We start from the raw sequence: 19,442 nt of genomic DNA on the forward strand, positions 1-19,442 counted from the left end.
TATCAAAAATCTTTCTAGGAGCTGTTCTACAAGGGTTCTTCAATCTCCAAGCAAATTTTTCTTAGGCGGATTCATTGAAGATTCACGAGCACCCATCTAGATCGTATCTACTTTTATTTTCTTGCAATTTCAATTTATCAAACAAATGGTACATCATGTTTCTCTTTAATTTTAATCATTATTTTGAATTGATCATGATTGGCTAAACGTTTAATGATCCACCTTGATGAAACTAGACGAATGATGTGATTGCTATATTTTTAATTCAAAAGAGTTTATTTAATTATCGTTGTTCCGTGATCTTGATGATTTAATTCTTTTTATTAATTAGTATGATATTGGTTGCATATAAATTCTTCGTTGGTGGTACCAGTTGCATGTATGTGTGATTTTAGAATGGTTATTTGTCTATGAGTAATTATCATTAGTTCATGTATGATAGTGAATATCATTTTAAGAAAAGAGTAATTTTGTCAACGTGATTCATAGCGGTTGGTGGTACCACGTTATTGTCACATAGGTGCAATTGATAATTCTATAGTCAATAAAACTAATTGTTGGAAAAGTTGTCTTAGCTTTGGTGGTACCGGTTTGGGTAATTTAACTAGCAACTTAGGTGATTTGGTAATTTGTTCATGGTTGGTGGTACCACGTGAGCACCTTAATCTTGTCACGATTATCTTTAAACTCAAACAAATTTGGTCTTAATTAAATGCAATCACATTTAAAGTCAAGTGAATTCAAGGTGGATGACTTTTATTAATATTGTCTGAAGTTCTTCTTTACTTTTATGCAATTTGTCTTTCAAATTCATTTTAATTTTATCGTCAAAGGATTTTTGAAGCAACACCCATTTTCCAAACCATTTCATCAAACAACTAGTTTATCCAATCCCTGAGAACGAACACGGTCTTACCTCTTAGCTATATTATAAACGGTCGGGTCCACTGCCCGATAGTGCGTAGTAGTGAGTTTTTAGGTAATTCTAGTTTTATAAATTTAAAGCTCGATTTTGCACATCATCTCCCTTTTCTCTTCTTTTTTTTTTGTAGGTTTTAACCCTTTGATCCAAACTCCTGATGGGTTGTCTTGCCATCATAGCCTTAGCTCTATTACCCCTTCTGAATGGGCTACAAAGCTGACGAGTCTGGATGTTCCGCAACTGTCCAAGTTTTTCAACCAATCGTCCTTTTGTGCGGCGATTGGTGGTAGTGTACTGGACTCGAGACTTCGCGAAATCCTAGAAGACAAGGGGCCATCAATGCAACAGATTGAGGAGCTGAGGTAAGAAAAATTGTCTTTGGAGTTTAAGGTTTCTGATTTAGAGGTTAGGCTGAGCGGGCTGAGTGCAGAACTTGAAGCTGTTCGTGAGGGAGCCCGTTTGAAGAAAGAGGAAGTTGTTCTGCTGAGAGAGGATTTGGCCGCAAAGGATGTGATGCTTGTCAATGACCGTGCTGCTCTTGTTGATCTGAGAGGAAAATATAGGCGGCTTGTTACTGAAGTGATCCCTTATGTTTGCAAAGCATATATGAATGGGCCTGAGGTGGGTGCGAGGATTTCAAGCCTTTGTAATGCAAATAGGGTCGATGCAGAGTCGGAGCTTATTCGTGTTCTTGCTGCGGAAAGGCGCATATCCCTTCATGGTTCCGAGCTTGTGCGGGATACCATAGGTCCTCTCAACAAGGCCATGAGTGATCTTGAGGATCTTCATTCTCAATATTTGTGTGCCCTATCTGCAGATCCTAATGCTTCTCCCTCTCAGCTGATGCAAGTTCCCAATGTTTAAGTTTTTAAACATTATTTCCGAACATTTTATTTGCTGGATTCTTCCGTCTTCCTTTTCTTGTACCTCCAATAATCTTCTGAATTTTAGCCTTATTTGTTTGGATTTATCTACTGGTATAAGCCTTTTCAAGATGCTGATCAGGCAATCTACTGACTTAACCTTTTCAAGACTTATTCTTTAAGGCCTTGTTTGGACTTGCCTTATTAATCTTTTTGTTGCCAAGGCTTTGTCCTTGGACCGAGCTATTACAATATATGTTTAGAGCTCGTGGTTTGTCTTATGACAGTCGCCTTTTAACTAAATTGTTTTATGGTAGTCGTATTATGACGTTATTTGCTTTATGGAAGTATTGTCTGGCGTCCCCTAAACTCCTCATAAAGTCTTTTTAGTATACATGTATAATTTGCGCATAGTGTTCTGATCGATATTATTTGGAAAGCAATTTTGAAAAAACAGGGTGCAGGGGGCCTTTTTATAGTAAGGTCCATACTGTTTTTAGCTTTTAGTTGCTTTCTTCTGGTCCGGAGGTTTCCTTAATCCTACACGTGGAGGGTCTGTGAGTGCGCTCGTTCTCCGTTTTGTAGGAGGTTCCTCCTTGGCCATTGTATCCGGTTTTTAATCCGATCTGTTCGCGAGATAACTTGTTTTCCAAGGTGCTCTCATCAAATTATATTTCCGTTATTTAAGCCCCTTTCCAGGTGTCTAAGTTTTCCCGCTGCTATCGTGTCCTCTATAGCACGCAACAGGTTTCGGCATGAGTCCGTGTTGTGTCCGTGATCTTTATGGAAGTCACAATACTTGCTCTGATCTTTTTTCTTGGTTATTAGTCTGGGTGGGGTGGGGAATGTTTGTGCCACCGTCTCTGTCGCAAGAATCTGTTTTGGTGACTTTGTGAGTTTTAGTAATATTATCCTTTTCTCCCGAGTGCCTTCACTGTTGACTGTGTCTTGATTTTTGTCGACCCAAGCGTGAGCTTTTATTACAAGCTCGTTGTACGCTTTTGGTAAATTTTCCGTCAGAGTTTCGACTAGCGTGGGTGCCCGAAGACCATGAATTAGTACTGATATTATTTGGCTTTCGGGTAACCTACTTATCTCCTGGGTTTCTGACGTATATCTAGCTATGAATTGCTTGATTGTTTCTTTTTTGCTTCGTTTTATGTCATGCGCCACTAGGTGTGTCTTCCTATAATTTCTTGATGTGCTAAATCGTGACACAAATTTAGCTTCGATATCCCCAACGTCGCCTGAGCTCCTTAAATTTTCGCTCCACTCCTTTGCTTTCCCAGTTAGGGACTGGAAGAAGGCTCGATAAATCGTCCTTGGATCCCACCTACGGGTTGCCGCGATTCTGGAAAAGCGGCATAGGAAGTCAGTTGGGTCTCCCTCGCCATTATAGCGTATATCTCCAATTTGTGCCTCTCTTTCTTTTGTCGGGGTATCTGGTATTGTTGCTATAGACAGGCTATCTGTATCACCTGTTTCGGGTATAGGCTCGGATGAAGGAGCATTTTCTCCACGGAGGTCCCCGTCCGTAAGGTGACAGCTTCTTCGATCCAGCGGAACGGGCTCTGGTTTGTATACCTGGCCTATTTCCCTTAGCCGTCTTATGATTGCACATAATACGTTGTAGTTTGCCTGTACATAAGCGTCAGTAATCTGCTTATCTATTAGTGCAGACATCCTTCCTTCAGGTTCCCCCAACACCCCTGCAGGTGGTATCTTTCCCTGGGTCGTCGGACCCGGAGGTCCTTCCGTGTCTTCAGAAGTGTTCCTCCTTTTGTCCGACCCTATCCTTCTGGATTTCCTGGGTGGTGAGGTGTCTGTATTCAGGAGCATTGTTTCCGTTTCCTCTTTTATCAATCTACTAGAGGTCGTGCTCATGCCTGTGTCCGAGGGTCCCTGGGAGAAATTGTGTTGACCTGGGCACGGGGTGTCCGGCTCTGGTTTTGTCTGCTTGCGCTTCTTTGTCGCGAGGTCTTTCTGCTGCAGGCTTACCACTTTGGATAGCTCTCCTTCTGGACAAGGCGGGGTGTCGAGCTCTTTCTCCCGTCTTGGGTTTGACAGCTTTTCCTCGAGCCCCTCCTTTTTGATAGTCGGGGACCGCTGAGCGAGTTTACCACGAACCTGGTTTTGCAGTTCTAAGGCGTATCCAGTCCCGATATTGTTACGTCAATGCGACACGAGCGCTTTTACCGGTGAACTCCTCGAGGTTGTCACCGGTTTTCCTGACCTTCCGATGCCGTCATGCCATGGGGTAGGTCTTTCAGCTTCGGACCAGATGCAGTACTTTCCTTGTCAGGTAGCTCAGGTACAAGCATGTTTTGTGTTTGAGCCACTGGCGAAGGGCTCTCTGCGCTTGTTGCCTTCTTCGTATGTAACGTCCCTGATGGATCGTCCCGAGATTCGGGTGAGATTAGGCTTCCCGTACCTGCTAGTCCAAGTTTTTGAATTCGGATGTACAGACCCGGGGAATCCTGCTCACCCGGGCTCTGACTTCTTCGCCTTGGCCCGTGGTTCTCCCATGTGCGTTGTAACACCCCGACTAGGCGGAAAACTCGGGATGTAAGATAAAGCACACGCGCACATGGATATTACATAGGAAAAGTTAAATGAGTGCATAGATTAAACTTAAATAGTCGCTTACATAGTTCAAATCACAAATCATAGTTCCCAAACATAAATGTCAAACATAAGTTCTACATCATCCAAACAAATAGTAAGATAAGTTCCCACGCAGGGGAAACAGTTAGGCATATTGCCATCTATCACATAAGAATGCAAGCAAAACTCCAAATCCTAAGCCTGAAGTCTGCTACGAGTCCCATGCTACCAATCCTAGCCACGATTTGCTTGATTACCTGAAAGGAATACTTAAAAGAGTCAACACAAAGGTTGGTGAGTTCGTAGGTTTGAGAACATATATGTTTGCTTGAAATCTCGTTTGAATCATAATAGTTTCCTTAAATAATCTCTTGATACATTCATCGTTTGAGTAAATAGTTTTATGCCGTTAAATGAGAATACGCGAATAGTTGGTATGAAGTGGCATGACATGTTCATGTTACATAAGTATGAGTAGAGTATAATTGTGCACTTACAGTCGACCTGGCTAGTATGTATATCGTGCACTTACGGTCATCGTCATGACCTGGCTAGTATATCAATCGTGCACTTACAGTCATCATCATGACATGGCTAGTATGTATCGTTATCATAAAGTAGTCAAATAGCCATCGAATAACCAAAGAAAGAAGTTACGGCATATATGAAAAAAACACGTTTGTATTCCTTTCACCCCAAAGCATAAGTAAAAAGGGGCTACGAAGACTCACCGTGATCTGCTACAAGCGTAGTTCTACAAGCACAGAGTATGAGCACAGATATAGTAAGGTATATCTATTCGAATCCAAGTATGTCTTGATGTCAACCTAATCACAAACCATTGAGCATAGATGGATACATGTATTAGTTCTTGTGATTATTTATTCACTGAGTGTCCTTGATGCACTGATGATTTGGTCCCTTAAAGATTCTTGAACATTTTGACTCAAAAGTGTTTTACATAAACTAGACTCGAAAATGAGCGTCTTTGAACTCGCATATAAGTTTGTTTGTGCCTTTAGTAATGAATCTTAACTTTTAGATTTTCAATTTGATTAGTTGTAGGACTCGTATTTTGATGGTCAAGATGGAATATGTCTTAATTATACCTTAATTAGGGTTTCCTTGTACATGAAAGACTTGGAATATGACTAAGTATAGAATCTGATTATAACTGAACGAAAATAAAGTTCTTAAGGTATAACTGAACGAAGATAAAGTTCTTAAGGTATAACTGAACGAAGATAAAGTTCTTAAGGTATAACTGAACGAAGATAAAGTTCTTAAGGTATAACTGAATGAAGATAAAGTTCTTAAGATATAACTGAACGAAGATAAAGTTCTTAAGGTATAACTGAACGAAGATAAAGTTCTTAGGGTATAACTGAACGAAGATAAAGTTTGTTTTGAAGCTTAACTTCGTTTTTGAAGACCTAAATTCGTTTTTGGAAGTCTAAATTCGTTTTTGAAGGTCTAAGTTCGTTTTAGGGGTTCTTCGAACGAATTTGGGACTGACTTAGCGAAAAGGGGGTTTTGAAGATTAAAACATGTTTACGACCCAAATTTGATCACGAAAAGGTTACTAAACACTTTTAGGCACAAACACATTACTTTTAACATGATTCTTACATCAAAAATGGACCAAATCATTAAGAACATAAACTTGAAAAAAAACATACTTTTATTTTGATAAAAATCTCAAAAGTTGTTGTTGTTACCTGAAAATTGATGCTAGAAATATGTTTTGATTATCACAAGGAAGCTAACAGTATGAGAAATTTTGGTTTAACAACCCAAAATCATAAGATGGATGTTGTGTGTGAAATGGTGGTTGTGAGTGTGTGTTTTAAAGAGAGTGAGGAAGATGGAGAAGATGAAAGAAAGAAAATGGTGGTTGCAAGTATTTATAGTCTTCCCATATTAACTAAACCTTATAAATGTAGGGACCTTTTGTGAAACATTTCCGGACTAGAACTTCTTAAACACGGTCTTTTACGACACGGAATTCGGTATTTTATCGTATTAACTCTTATGCTCGTCTTATAATTTTACAATTTAGGATTGAATTGCCCTTCATGTGAATACATATTTGAAACTAGAACATATCATGAATTTATTTAAATTATTTCTAAAGCGGTTGTTACATGCGTCTTCGCGCCTCTGGTGTTTTTCCGGCCATCAGCCTTGTGACGACGTGTGCATCACCCAGCGTATCTGATATTTGGAAACTTCCGTGGTATCGTTCATCAATCTGTTTCTTGCTTTGGGGCAAGCGCGATTTTCTCGTTCCCTCCAGCCCCTATCTGGCGGCGTACTTCGCCGCACGCCAACCGATCTGTCGTCTGTTTGAGAGAGGGTGTGGGATCGCCTCCCTGGGTATCGATAAAGCCGGCGATTACAGCAGGGAGGTTTTTGTCATCGTCTCTGCTATCATGATGAGCTGTCTTCGACCCGTATTTTTCCGGTAGGGAATCTAAATTTGACATAATGCTTTTATTTTGATCGTGGCTAGGTTCGATTTTGAGGACAAGGGGTCCCATGGATGGCGCCAATTTGTTTTATCAAATAATCGCACTATGGCTCTACCAGAGGTGTGAGTTGGGTTATGGGTGTTGACCGGCGATTCCCTTACGGTCAGAGGGTCGGAAGACCGCTTTACGCCGGATGGTTTTTAGTCTAAGCCGATTCCTTCGACTTAAGGTTTATTCGGAGGTCGAATAAACTTGTGTCAGGGTTTCGTATATTGTGAATGAATATGATCCTGTTCCGTGAGGCTTCCTCCTCTATTTATATAGAGGGTCGATTTCTTGGAGAGGAGGGTAAGAGAATTAGGGTAAATCTCTTCCTCCTTTGTGAATATCTTGTTTCCTTCTTGAGGAGATTTGTGGTAATCTTGTTACCAAACCGTGTCCGAGTATATCGGAGCTTCGATATATGTTTAATAGGATAATTGTGAAGAAGGTCTTTATCGATCTTTCTTATATATTTCCTCGGAGCTCGGTATTCGTTACCTTCGGGGCTCCGGGGTAACTATGTTAAGCGGAGGCAGAGCTCCGTTATGGTTTTACCTGTACGAAGATGACTTCGTTCTCTGTTTCTGCTTCGGGTACGGAGGTAGAGCTCCGTATGGGTATATCATCAATTATGTTATCCAAACAACCACCAAACGTCAAAGAAATGAGGCTTCAACTTCCAACAAGAACACCGAGTATCATAGGTATATCGGAACAAACTTTTTGGCTAGCCTTGGAGTTGATGCTTTCATGAATGTGGATGTATTGAATTGGTGGAAGGAAAGGGAAGATCAATTTCCCATTCTATCTATCATGGCACGTGATTTACTAAGCGCTCAAGCTTCAACGGTTGCTAGTGAATCCGCATTTTTACAAAGTGGAAGAGTTTTGTCCATAAGAAGAACAAAACTTACCCCGGCATCATTGGACATGTGTATTTGTTATAAAGACCACTTGGACGCCATGGCCCGTAAACAACACATATCAAGCCTTGAAGATACTTTGGACCTTGAAGAACATATTCACCATGAAGAAGTTGAAGAAGGTACATCCTTATCACTTTCCGATGAAGAGATTGCACTTGATGAAGCTCAACCAATCCCACTTGATGAAGATTGAAGATGAAGAGCATTTGAATACTATGTATTTTTTTCAATGCTATGTATTTGTTTCAAGACTTTGTATTTGTTTCAAGAAGACCAATCAAGACAAATGAAGACAATTTGAAGACAAATTTGAAGACAATGATGAAGACAATGAAGACAATTTGAAGACTTTGAAGACTTGTTATTTAATTTGTTTAAGAATTTGTATTTGTTTGAAGACTTATTATTTGGTTTAAGACATTGTCATTTGGTTGAAGACATTGTATTTGGTTGAAGACATTGTATTTGATTGAAGACTTTGAACTTTGTTGAAGATTAAGATGGTCTATAATAAAAGTATGCATTTTCTAGACTTTGAATGAATTATAGTGAATTATTAGTGAGTTTTTAACTTTTTCAAGTGTTTATTGTGAAGTAACTTGGAGTTTTTTGTGTTAATTCACTAGATATTATCATTATGAAGGTATTTAAGATCTTATGGCTCGGTGTATTAACAATCAAGTGCCCCAAAATCGAATTACGATGAAAAAAAGTGACCTTAACGGCCGTTAAATGAATTATAGTGAATTATTAGTGAGTTTTTAATTTTTTTCAAGTGTTTTTTGTGAAATAACTTGGAGTTTTTTGTGTAATTCACTAGATATTATTATTATGAAGGTATTTAAGGTCTTATGGCTCGGTATATTAACAATTAAGTGTCCCAAAATCGAATTACGATGAAAACTAGTGGCCTTAATAGCCGTTAAATGAATTATAGTGAATTATTAGTGAGTTTTTAATTTTTTTCAAATGTTTTATGTGAAATAACTTGGAGTTTTTGTGTTAATTCGCTAGATATTATCATTATGATGGTATTTAAGGTCTTATGGCTCGGTGTATTAACAATCAAGTGGCCCAAAATCGAATTACGATGAAAAAAATTGGCCTTAACGGCCGTTAAATGAGTTATAGTGAATTAGTAGTGAGTTTTTAATTTTTTTCAAAGTGTTTTTTGTGAAATATCTTGGAATTTTTTGTGTTAATTCACTAGATAATATCAGTATGAAGGTATTTAAGGTCTTATGGCTCGGTGTATTAACAATCAAGTGCTCCAAAATCGAATTACGATGAAAAAAGTGGCCTAAACGGCCGTTAAATGAATTATATTGAATTATTAGTGAGTTTTTAATTTTTTTCAAGTGTTTTTTGTGAAATAACTTTGAGTTTTTTGTGTTAATTCACTAGATATTATCATTATGAAGGTACTTTACGTATTAAGGCTCTGTGTATTAACATCAAGTGCCCCAAAATCGATTTACGATGAAAAAAATACCTCTAACGGCCGTTAAGTACTGGAAAAAAAAACAACCGGTTCAGGAACCTGTTCCGAACCGAACCGATTCCAAACCTATATTTCGGTTCCATCGGTTCGGGTTTTCAAGACCAAGAACCGGTCCCGAATCGGTTCCGGTTCTTGAAGAATCGATTCCAGTCAACGTTGACCAAGAACCGCCAGGAACCAGTTCCTGTGGAACCGTTTCGTTCCGATATCCACGACTATTCTAGGCTCATCTTTTAAGCAAACCAAATATTTTCTTTAAAGTAATATGTAGTTCAATGAAAATTATAGATATGCTAAGATTTTTTTTAAACTATCATGTTAGTTGGAACTTTGATAACCTTTCCATTTTTGCCTACTATTAAAACCTTTAAACCTTTTAAAAGAACGACATATAATTGACAGTATTTAATACCTGAATTTTGAAGATAAAAAAATATCCTAATAAATTAGGACCCGGTAAAAAAAACCTATGTAATTGAAATCCCGCATAGTGCCTTCATCTATGCTACTATATAAAAATTAAACACTCATGTTGAAATCTTAGAAAAAATAGCACATGTGAATTGACCAAATTACCCTTAATGAATTAAATCACTATAGACCTTTAATATTAAATCACACCATTAGTCCATTATATTATAAAATATCTCTACTATTCATTTTAAATCAAACACCGCTACATCAATTACCTACATTATTTGACAATGCCACCACCATCACCATCCGTCGCCGCCATCACACCACCATTATCGTCGCCACATTGCGTGAGTACCATGCTCGTCATTGGTTGGTTAGGAGCTAGATTGAGTTTAAATATCTCTTCAATAATATGTATTTGATTCGTTCGTACGTTATCAACATCATTTAAAAAAAAATAAAAACCTGGTATTATCAAACGGTGATCTATTGATGGAAAAGAGGATGATCTAGCAAGAGATTATCTTTTGAAATCTTCTATATTTAAAGTTATATACCGAACTAATCCGAATAATGATAGTATAATATTTACAATCAAAGTTAAATAAAAAAACCCAAATTGTTAAAGTAAGACGCTTAAATTGGAACGAAGGTGGTAGTTCCTAACATTGTAATATTCTATGAGTTAAATTTAAAAGAAAATTGTGTAAATAGCTTATTAATCAATAAAAATTTGCAGTTTTAATAAGAAACTGATAGCTAGTGCTCTAGTGCATCAAGAGCATTATCATGCATTTAATGAAATTCGATTTTTTAAATATAACTATTTATTAATAATAAAAACTTCATTCAATTATTTATTTTATATATTTAATTTGTACTTTCAAGTTTTATGAAAATTTTAATTTTAAAAGCATAGTTGAAATTTTAAAATGACACGAGTCACTATTATTCTTTTACGTATTAGGGCCATGTCATTAGCAAATTACCATTTAAAGAGTAATATTAGATAATGACCATTATTTTTTTTATTAGTGTTGTAAAATTCCCCGAGTCAATCCAAGAACCCGCTAAGTATTCACTACTCTTTAGGAAGCCGAAACGACCGGAGTCAACTGAGCACTCCGAGTACTTCTTGCGTAGATGTGCGTACTCGCAACTCTTAATACGACTAAGTTAGTAGCGCATAACGAGTTATGCAATCTTGATTTTTTATGATACATGTATCTCAATTTCAGGGATCACTATGAAAACCAAATCCATGGAAGGAATAGTAGTTTTATTTATTATTAAATTAACAGTGTGTATATATATATATATATATTAATCTGTACGTCGTACGAGTATTAATAGTAGTTTTAACATATAATTTAGGTTTTAGGTAGTGTCTGTTAGGATCTTAATAAAAAGGTCATGACTTAATCCAATATACTAAATGCATTAGGTCATTAAAGTGTTTGTTTTTTTTTTACTTAATAAACAAAACAACTGTCTTAACTTAATTCATACAAACATTATTTATCTATTTAGTCAATTTATCAATTCACCAATTTTTTGATTAAATAAAAAAATCAGACCCTTATTTTATATTTTAATGTGAGTGCAAATAGAAACAAATAACAGAAAAAGAATAACAGAAAAACGTAGTTTCTAATTTCAGTTCATAGAATGGAAACAGAGAATTTTGGTTTCTAAGAAAAAAATATTTTTGAAAAATGCAATTTAAACGTATTTTATGTCTTTTTTATTTTCATGAAAAATAAAAATCAAAAACGAAAGATGTTTACTCAAACTAAACGAGCTCTAAAAGTTAGGTTTAGCTCTCTCTACACGGCCCATAAGGCTTAATATTGTTTTCAATATTAATTTCAAATTTAAATTTAAATTCATACTCATAAAAGGGAAGGGGACGGGGGAAAGGGGGCAAAAACCCAAAAATGAAGGGAAAAATAAGAATACAAAAGCTGCTTCTAAATATTCCCGTCACAATCTCTCTGTTTTTCACGTGTGTGCCACCCCTCATAATCTTGGTAGGAGTGGTGAACAGTTTTCTCGATTACGTAAGAGACACTGCGAAGGATGAAAGCTTTATCAAAGACGAAGAAGAAGAAGATTACAGAGACACATATTATAAAAACCACGAAGCCATTGAAGAAGAAAAAGTAGTAGTTGCTTTCGTTAATAATAAATTGTGTAGGTTAACAAGTTTGCTTCTCGGGAGGGTCTTCACTGAATATTACAACTTCACCACTTTTGCCAATGCGTTCGCTAACACTGCCACCAGCAGCAGAAGCATTTGGATTGGGCATCTCAGAAACTTCCTTAGTAGTTTTCTTCATGTATTGCAAGTATGACATATCTGTAAAAAAAAAAAAAACAAATAATGGTGAAAAGGAGCTGACAAAATAATAATAGAATCAATACAAAAGGAGCATACCATCAAACTCTTCCTCTCCCTCAGCAAGAGACCAGCCTTAAACAAAATCCCATCTGGATATTGATGAACAACAAACCCCTCCTCCTCCAAGATATCATATATACTACCATACTCATCTTTCGGTATGTCATCAACAAAAACCCCCCATCTTCTGCACTCTTAACCTATGTTTCTCATATAGACACTCACAATGCTGAGGGAACAAACTAACACTCATGAACGCATACTCATCCTTCCAATCACGAAGATCCACACCACCTTTAATAACACATTCAATCTTTGGCCTGTTGGCTATGGTTATCCAATCGCCGGCGACACAAATATTCAACAACTTCCTGAAAATCACAGTCGGTTCCACCCCATAGGCACGACAAACAACTTCAAAAGCTATTATCCTAGCACATCCTAATGGATGCATCAATGAGATATGGCATTTATAGTGCTTCAAGACATCAATAAAAAAACTTGGAGAACGGATACCTAAGATTACCCATGGTATAAGTTTTGATATATATGCTATTATGCTCACAAACCTATCAGGAGGGTTCATAGCACTTTGATTACGGGTGCGGAGAAGGAAAGACCTATGACAACTAGGAAAGTATTGATCGACAAAATCCCTAAGAGTGTCAGCATCAACCACAGATCGCGTATTACCTATGCCCAAGGTTGCAAAAGTCGCTAATCGTTCTCAGGTCGATCGAAAAGTGAGTTGGTAGTACTCGGGTGTATGCGGTGAGTACTTGGGGGTCAAAGTGGCCAAGTCTGGGAGTATTCGGAATAATCGGCCGACTCGGGTCGACTCGACACTGTAAGCTGATAATAAATCCCTTAGGGTTTTCCCTTCTCATTGATATCAATTTATAGAATTACAAATTACATTTGACTACCTTGACTTTATTTCATTCGACTACCTCGAACTTATGACATATTCTAAACTAATAAATATTCATCAACAACATATGACGCGAAATATGGATTTTCTTGGTCGAAAGGTCATAACACTTGTACCCCTGATGATTGGAGGGGTAACCAAGAAAAATGCATGGAGTGGACCTTTGTTGAAGTTTATTGATGGTGGTAGCGGGAAGAAGAGGATAACACAAACACCCGAAAGGTACGAAGATGTGTGTAGGAGGGGGATATGTAATAAAGAAGATGAGTCGGAGTGTTGAAAGAAGGTGGAAGAGAAGCATAGATAAGCAACGTACGAATGATATTATTAATGGAACGTATTTTACGTTCAGCTTTCCCATTCTGAGAGGAGGTGTGAGGGCACGAAAAACGAAATTGGATTCCAAATTGTTTACAAAAATTATGAATTGGTGATTGTTGTACTCAGTTCCATTATCACATTGAAGGGTTTTAATAGATTTTTCAAACTGAGTCTTAATGAGACTATGAAATTGAAGAAAAATTGAATAGACATTCGATTTATTTTGTAAGGAATAAGTCCATAAAAAGTTTGTAAAATCATCTAAAAACAGTATGTAATAACGGTGACCCCCTGTACTAACAACAAGAGAGGTCCAAAGATCACTATGAATAGTATCAAAGGGTGAGTAATTAACAGATGATGAATTGGAAAATGGAAGCTTAATATGTTTACCAAACACACATGATTGATAAAGTTTCTTACTATTCGAACTAGATAATGAAATAGATGAATTATTACGCAAAAAACGAAGTAAAGTAGAATCTGGGTATCCTAAACGAATATGCCAAATGTCTTGAGTAAAAGGTGCAAAAGCTGAGAGGAGTTGGTTGGAAGAGATAAAGGATAGAGATCCCCGGAACTGTTGCTTCTAAAAATAGGACGTTTGGTCTTGAAATCCTTCACAAGAAAAGCATATGGATCGAATTCAATGGAAACATTGTTGTCTCTAGTGAGTTTTCTAACAGAGATTAAGTTTTTGATTAAAGAGGGTGAAACAAGGATGTTAGGTAGTTTTAAAGGTGGATACGGTGGTTTGGCCAATTTTGGTAGTAGGTATGTGAGAACCATTGCCAACAACGATTTGTTTAAAATTATTATTGACATAAGAAGGAAGCATACCTGAGTTGTTGGACATGTGGTTCATTGCTGCGCTATCCATATACCAAGTCTGATCACGATTTAAAGACGTCGTCTAAAAGGCATAATCTATGTTGGTGGGCATGTAAGAGTAATCCTGTGCAGACACATATGATGCTGATGGAGCTGGTCCAAGTATCCCCGGATTGTGTGACGGTGAAATCGACCATTGAGGATGATATGGGACTTGCCATTGAGGGGAGTAGCCAAAGTTACCGAAGTTGGAGTTCGGCCATTGAGGATGATACGGGACTTGCCATTGAAGGGAGTAGCCAAAGTTATCAAAGTTGGAGTTCTTATTATTACCACGTCCACGACCGCGTCTATGGTGGAAGGGTGTATTGATAGCTGTCTGTTTGTCTTTGTCGGAGCCGGCCATAATTATAGAAGTATATGGAGTGGGAAAGTAATTAGCGCATCAATTTATCTTTTGGTTGTTAATCTGGACGACGTCTGCTCCTTATTAATTGTATGATCTCCTTTTTGTTGCTTTCGGCCGAGAACACCACCAAAAACACTAAAGCAACAACTTCTAATTAATTGTCCTAGTATTAATTATTAACCTCCTTGCTTACTTGCTTGTTGACCTAGTAATCAAATCTGGAGCTGCCTCTTAAAAGGGTCTGGTTGTTACGACCAAGAGAAAAAGAAAGAAGCACGTCAATATTAATGAAGCAGGTCACACTAATTACAAAATATAATACGTGGCTGTAGCTTTGATGATTTGCGGCCGAAAAGAAGAAAGAAGCAGTGGCACCTAACGAGAAAGCCTAATTAAATTCGATCGGAAAAAATAATAATTTAAGAGGGATATGTCTGGTCTCGTGATACCATGTAAGATGATAATAAATCCCTTAGGGTTTTCCTTTCTCATTGATATCAATTTATAGAATTACAAATTCTATTTGTCTACCTTGAATTTATTTCATTTGACTACCTCGAACTTATGACATATTCTAAACTAATACATGTATAATATATAACGGTCTAATAGGCACCCTACCTTGTAGCAAGTACTCAGCTCTACTCGGTGAGTTTTACAACAATGCCTATGCCCCGCTTCGCCATAAAAAATAGGGTTCATTGACCAAAAGAAAAAGCAGAGATTGTACCTTATTCTTGACGCAGAGACGAATAATAGCAAAGGATCTCCAATCAAAATAATAGCGGTTTGTGGATGTTTGACCAAGAGAAAGATATTTATATGAAGCAAAAGGGGGGTAGCTGTCGATTAATTTCGAAATATAGGGATATGCACCCACTAACTCAACGAAATTAATATCACAAACCTGCTACAACAATTTTCATAAAAAGCCCCTACGCTTTGCAATAATTGGCAGACAAGACACTTGGGCATCGCAAGGGTAGGAGTCGGCGACCTTCGCAGAATCACCCCATTAGACTGGAGGGCTTGATGACATACCCACCCAGTCGTTGACACGCAGGGTACGCCCAGGATAACTCAACCTTCGATAAATAAGGAAAAGATATGTGCTTATCATCAAAACCGTATTTAATGGAAGAGATAACATCGTATCCCATATTCTCGGAAACGATATATCTCACCTTCAAAAGCCTACTTGGGGAATAAGTCACGAATCCCCTATAAATAGGCGGAAAAATGGCTAATCAAATACGACACAAACATTTGGCGTACAAGAGGTCTAACCTTACCGCAAGGGAATCGTCAGATTATAATCTTATTCAAAACCCATTCACACGTTCTAGGAGACCGGATTGGCTGTACAAACATATAACATATATAAAATTGGACAAGTGTTTCTGGGTCAACCGAACCGTGGTTTTGACCTATTGCCCAAACCGTCCGACCCACTCATGTTGTCACTGGCATTATCGACTTTAATTTTCTTTCTTAATATTCCTTCTATTTGTTCACTATCTAATGGTACTTCGTACTTTAAGATATTAGTGTTTCTGCTTGTTACTTTTTCCCGTGATCCCAGAAGCCTTACTCATAATGCGCATCCACCAGAGGAGGATTTTAGCTACAACAGTTCGATATTACATGAAGCTGGTGGAAGTAAAACAGCAAACCTACAATTTTCTCAAATGTAAGAAGTTATTGTCTAACAAATAGCTGTCAGGTTTAAGACTTTAAGTACTGTTAGACATGCATGCTTTATGGACCTCCTTGTTACTCTCATTGTTCTATTTAACAATTGTTATGAGCGGTTTGATCATCATTGCCCATGGGTTGGTCAATGCATTAAGTTGCTATAATTTTACTTCATCTTGAGTTATTTATGAAAATACAAAAGTATTATCAGTCATTTACGAATTTTACATACAATGATGATAGTCTGAAGTGTCATAATGGGCGGGTCTGGCAGTTGGGTAATGGACCAGTAGTTTAACACATTTGTTTAGACACAAGCTGACTTTTGAGCCAAAAGATTCTTGTCCAAAAATACCAGGCTTAACTCTATCTGGTTTTTCAAATACAATGATTTAGGAAGTGTTTTTTGATTTTACGTGGCTGGACCGCTAGTGATATATAAAACATAAACGGAATCAGCTTATGCATTAGTAGTTGGCTCGAAATTGTCACCTCAACTTATGGGTCATTTACCATCTTTACAAAAAATGAAGAGATTTATCAAACTAAATATCTCTTCAAATCCAATACCATTTTATGATTATTCTTGCCTTTTTTATGCAACATTATTACCTATTCCTCTTCTTATTTGTTTCTTTATCAACAGTTCTGTGATGTACGTTATTTGTTAGTCGCCTTTGTATATAAAGATTTTATTGATGAATTTCAATGCAACAGTTTGGACAGAAATGAAAGAATCGCCTCTGTCCGTGGTGTTGATGGCTTACTGTTTTTATTGCACCGTGGTTCATTGGTGGGCTCACTAGTTTTCACCAATACCTCATTAGTTCAAACCAGGACAACATATTATAGTCTGCATTTGACTTTCAAGATTCAAACTCAGTAATTTTCGAGGTTAGTAATTTTTAAACTCAAATACTAATGTGATTTAATGTTACTTTTTGGACACCATCTTTCGTATGTACTATACTTGCTAACTGTGTATTACGTAGCTATGGAATATCATAGAACACTTTTTAGTTTTGAAGTTAAAATACGTGAGTTAAAAAGTAATCAAATGTTATTCTCTTTAAAATATCTCTGATGCATCAATGGCGAACGAATTTATAGCTGTATCTGAGTGATTCAAACTTGGTATGTATATCAGAGTCTGCTTTTGACTTTGAAGATTCAAACATACTTAAAATTAGTAACACTTCTTGCAGACATTCAACACCAAAAATTTGGCATTCCCTTTACTTATTGAATACTTATGACATAGCTATTTGAATATTTTCTAACCTTAATGTAGTCAAATGAATCTTCAAGACTGAAAATTTTGACTCTTAAAAGCGAACTGGTGACCAAATCAAATCTTCTTTTTGAACACTGTGATACCATGGTGGGTTTTTACCCACATGTCGTAAGTTAATAGGGTTAATTTTCTGAAAAGTACTCCAACTTAGACACTTTTATTTTTGTGGGGATCTAACAAAAAAACAAGTTCTATATAAGGGATTAAAACCGGCTACACTTTAGTGGGACTACGACCTATTTTTGCTGACGTGGACACTAATTAACTGGTTATAACCTTATTTTTTACACATCATCCGCCACATCCTTTGCCATGTGTATTGTATACTAATGTAGATTTTGAAATGTATTGAATTTCTTTTTAATCTAGATCCTATTTCTCTTTCTTTTTATTTCCAACCTCAATTAAATACATTAACCCTAATATTATTAATCTTTCTCATCATCCATACTAGATTTTAGACCCGTGTCCAACACTGGACACGGGGTTTACGATATTATCAATATTATATCTTCATAAATTTAAGTCATAAAAGCTTATAATTTGAAGATATATGGTTTCAAGTGTCATGCGTTGCAAGTTGTAGTACAATAATCACATGTTCGTCACTCATTATTAGCTAAAACATATTGATGGAATTATTTGCCGTAGTTATTCTATAAGGCACGCGCTATAATAATTTCTCTGTTATAGAATTTTTTGAAATCAGTTGTACTCATAATGTGATATTATTATGAAACATGATTAAGAATTTTAATATAAACATACTTGTGATTCTCTACTTTGACATTTAAGTATACGTATATCATCATGATGCGGTCCGTTAACACGAATAAGTTTATTTTCAATCACCTATCTTATGGTAATTATTGATGACTAAAAATAAATATAATTTTAAGTATTCAGAGCTAAAAAGTGTAAATTATTGATGAAAAACAATTAATAAGCCGGAGTCAATTTGATGAAATTGAGCGATTTAATTGGCTAATAAATTATTAGGTTTTGAAATAATTTTTTTAGACAATATTTCATATGTTGAAATTAATTTAATGTAAATTTTAAAAGATTTCCCCAAGTTGATGGCTAAAAATAAATATAAATCAAGTATTCAGTGTTAAAAAGTATAAATTATTGTTGGAAAATAAAAAAGTGTAAATTAATGAGACTTTCTATATTTAATATAAATATTAATATAATAATGTATTTCAATAATGATTATTAGGATTTTTAATTTAGGTCAATGAGTTATAATGTGCTTTTGACTTTAGGGATTCAAGTATAGCATTTTTCAAACTTAGAATTAGTACGATTGTCTGCTGTTATTTAGCGCGAAAACTTTAGTAGTTGGTTAACTTAGATGAATAACGAGAGTAAGTACCCGTGCGTTGTGGCGGTGAGATAGTTGGGGTGATAGCTAACATAGTGTGGTATGTCATAAAGTATGTGCAGAGTTCAGTTGTTGCGAATCTGCAATCCTGGATTCAAATGATTCAAAGATCATTCTTGTCTGTTGAAAAAGAAGTGGGTGAGTTGGTTAAAAAGCCAAGTGTGGATGAGAAGGTACTTGGTGAAAATATTAGTGAAAAGGTGTCTGAGACACTGAAATCTGTAATCACTCAGGATCTCATCTCTCAGATTTCAGTGTCGGTTTCTGAAAAGGTTGAAGAAAAAGTCAGGTTGTTGGTTTCTGAGCTCTCAAAAGAAACATCTGACAAAGTTGACAAAGCCATCTCTGAAATGAAGACTTCAGTGTCAACTCTTGATCAATCTGTTCAGAACCAGTCAAAGCAACTGGATGAAATCCTGGCCTTGCT

General features: G+C 36.6%; 1 pseudogene; it reads left to right on the forward strand.

Moving 5' to 3' along the window:
- Positions 1 to 14,432: 14,432 nt before the first annotated feature.
- On the forward strand, positions 14,433 to 17,186 carry LOC122609081 (annotated as a pseudogene).
- Positions 17,187 to 19,442: the final 2,256 nt, after the last annotated feature.

The sequence above is a fragment of the Erigeron canadensis genome, chromosome 7 (genome assembly GCF_010389155.1).
Source record: "Erigeron canadensis isolate Cc75 chromosome 7, C_canadensis_v1, whole genome shotgun sequence".
Taxonomy (NCBI): Eukaryota; Viridiplantae; Streptophyta; class Magnoliopsida; order Asterales; family Asteraceae; genus Erigeron; species Erigeron canadensis.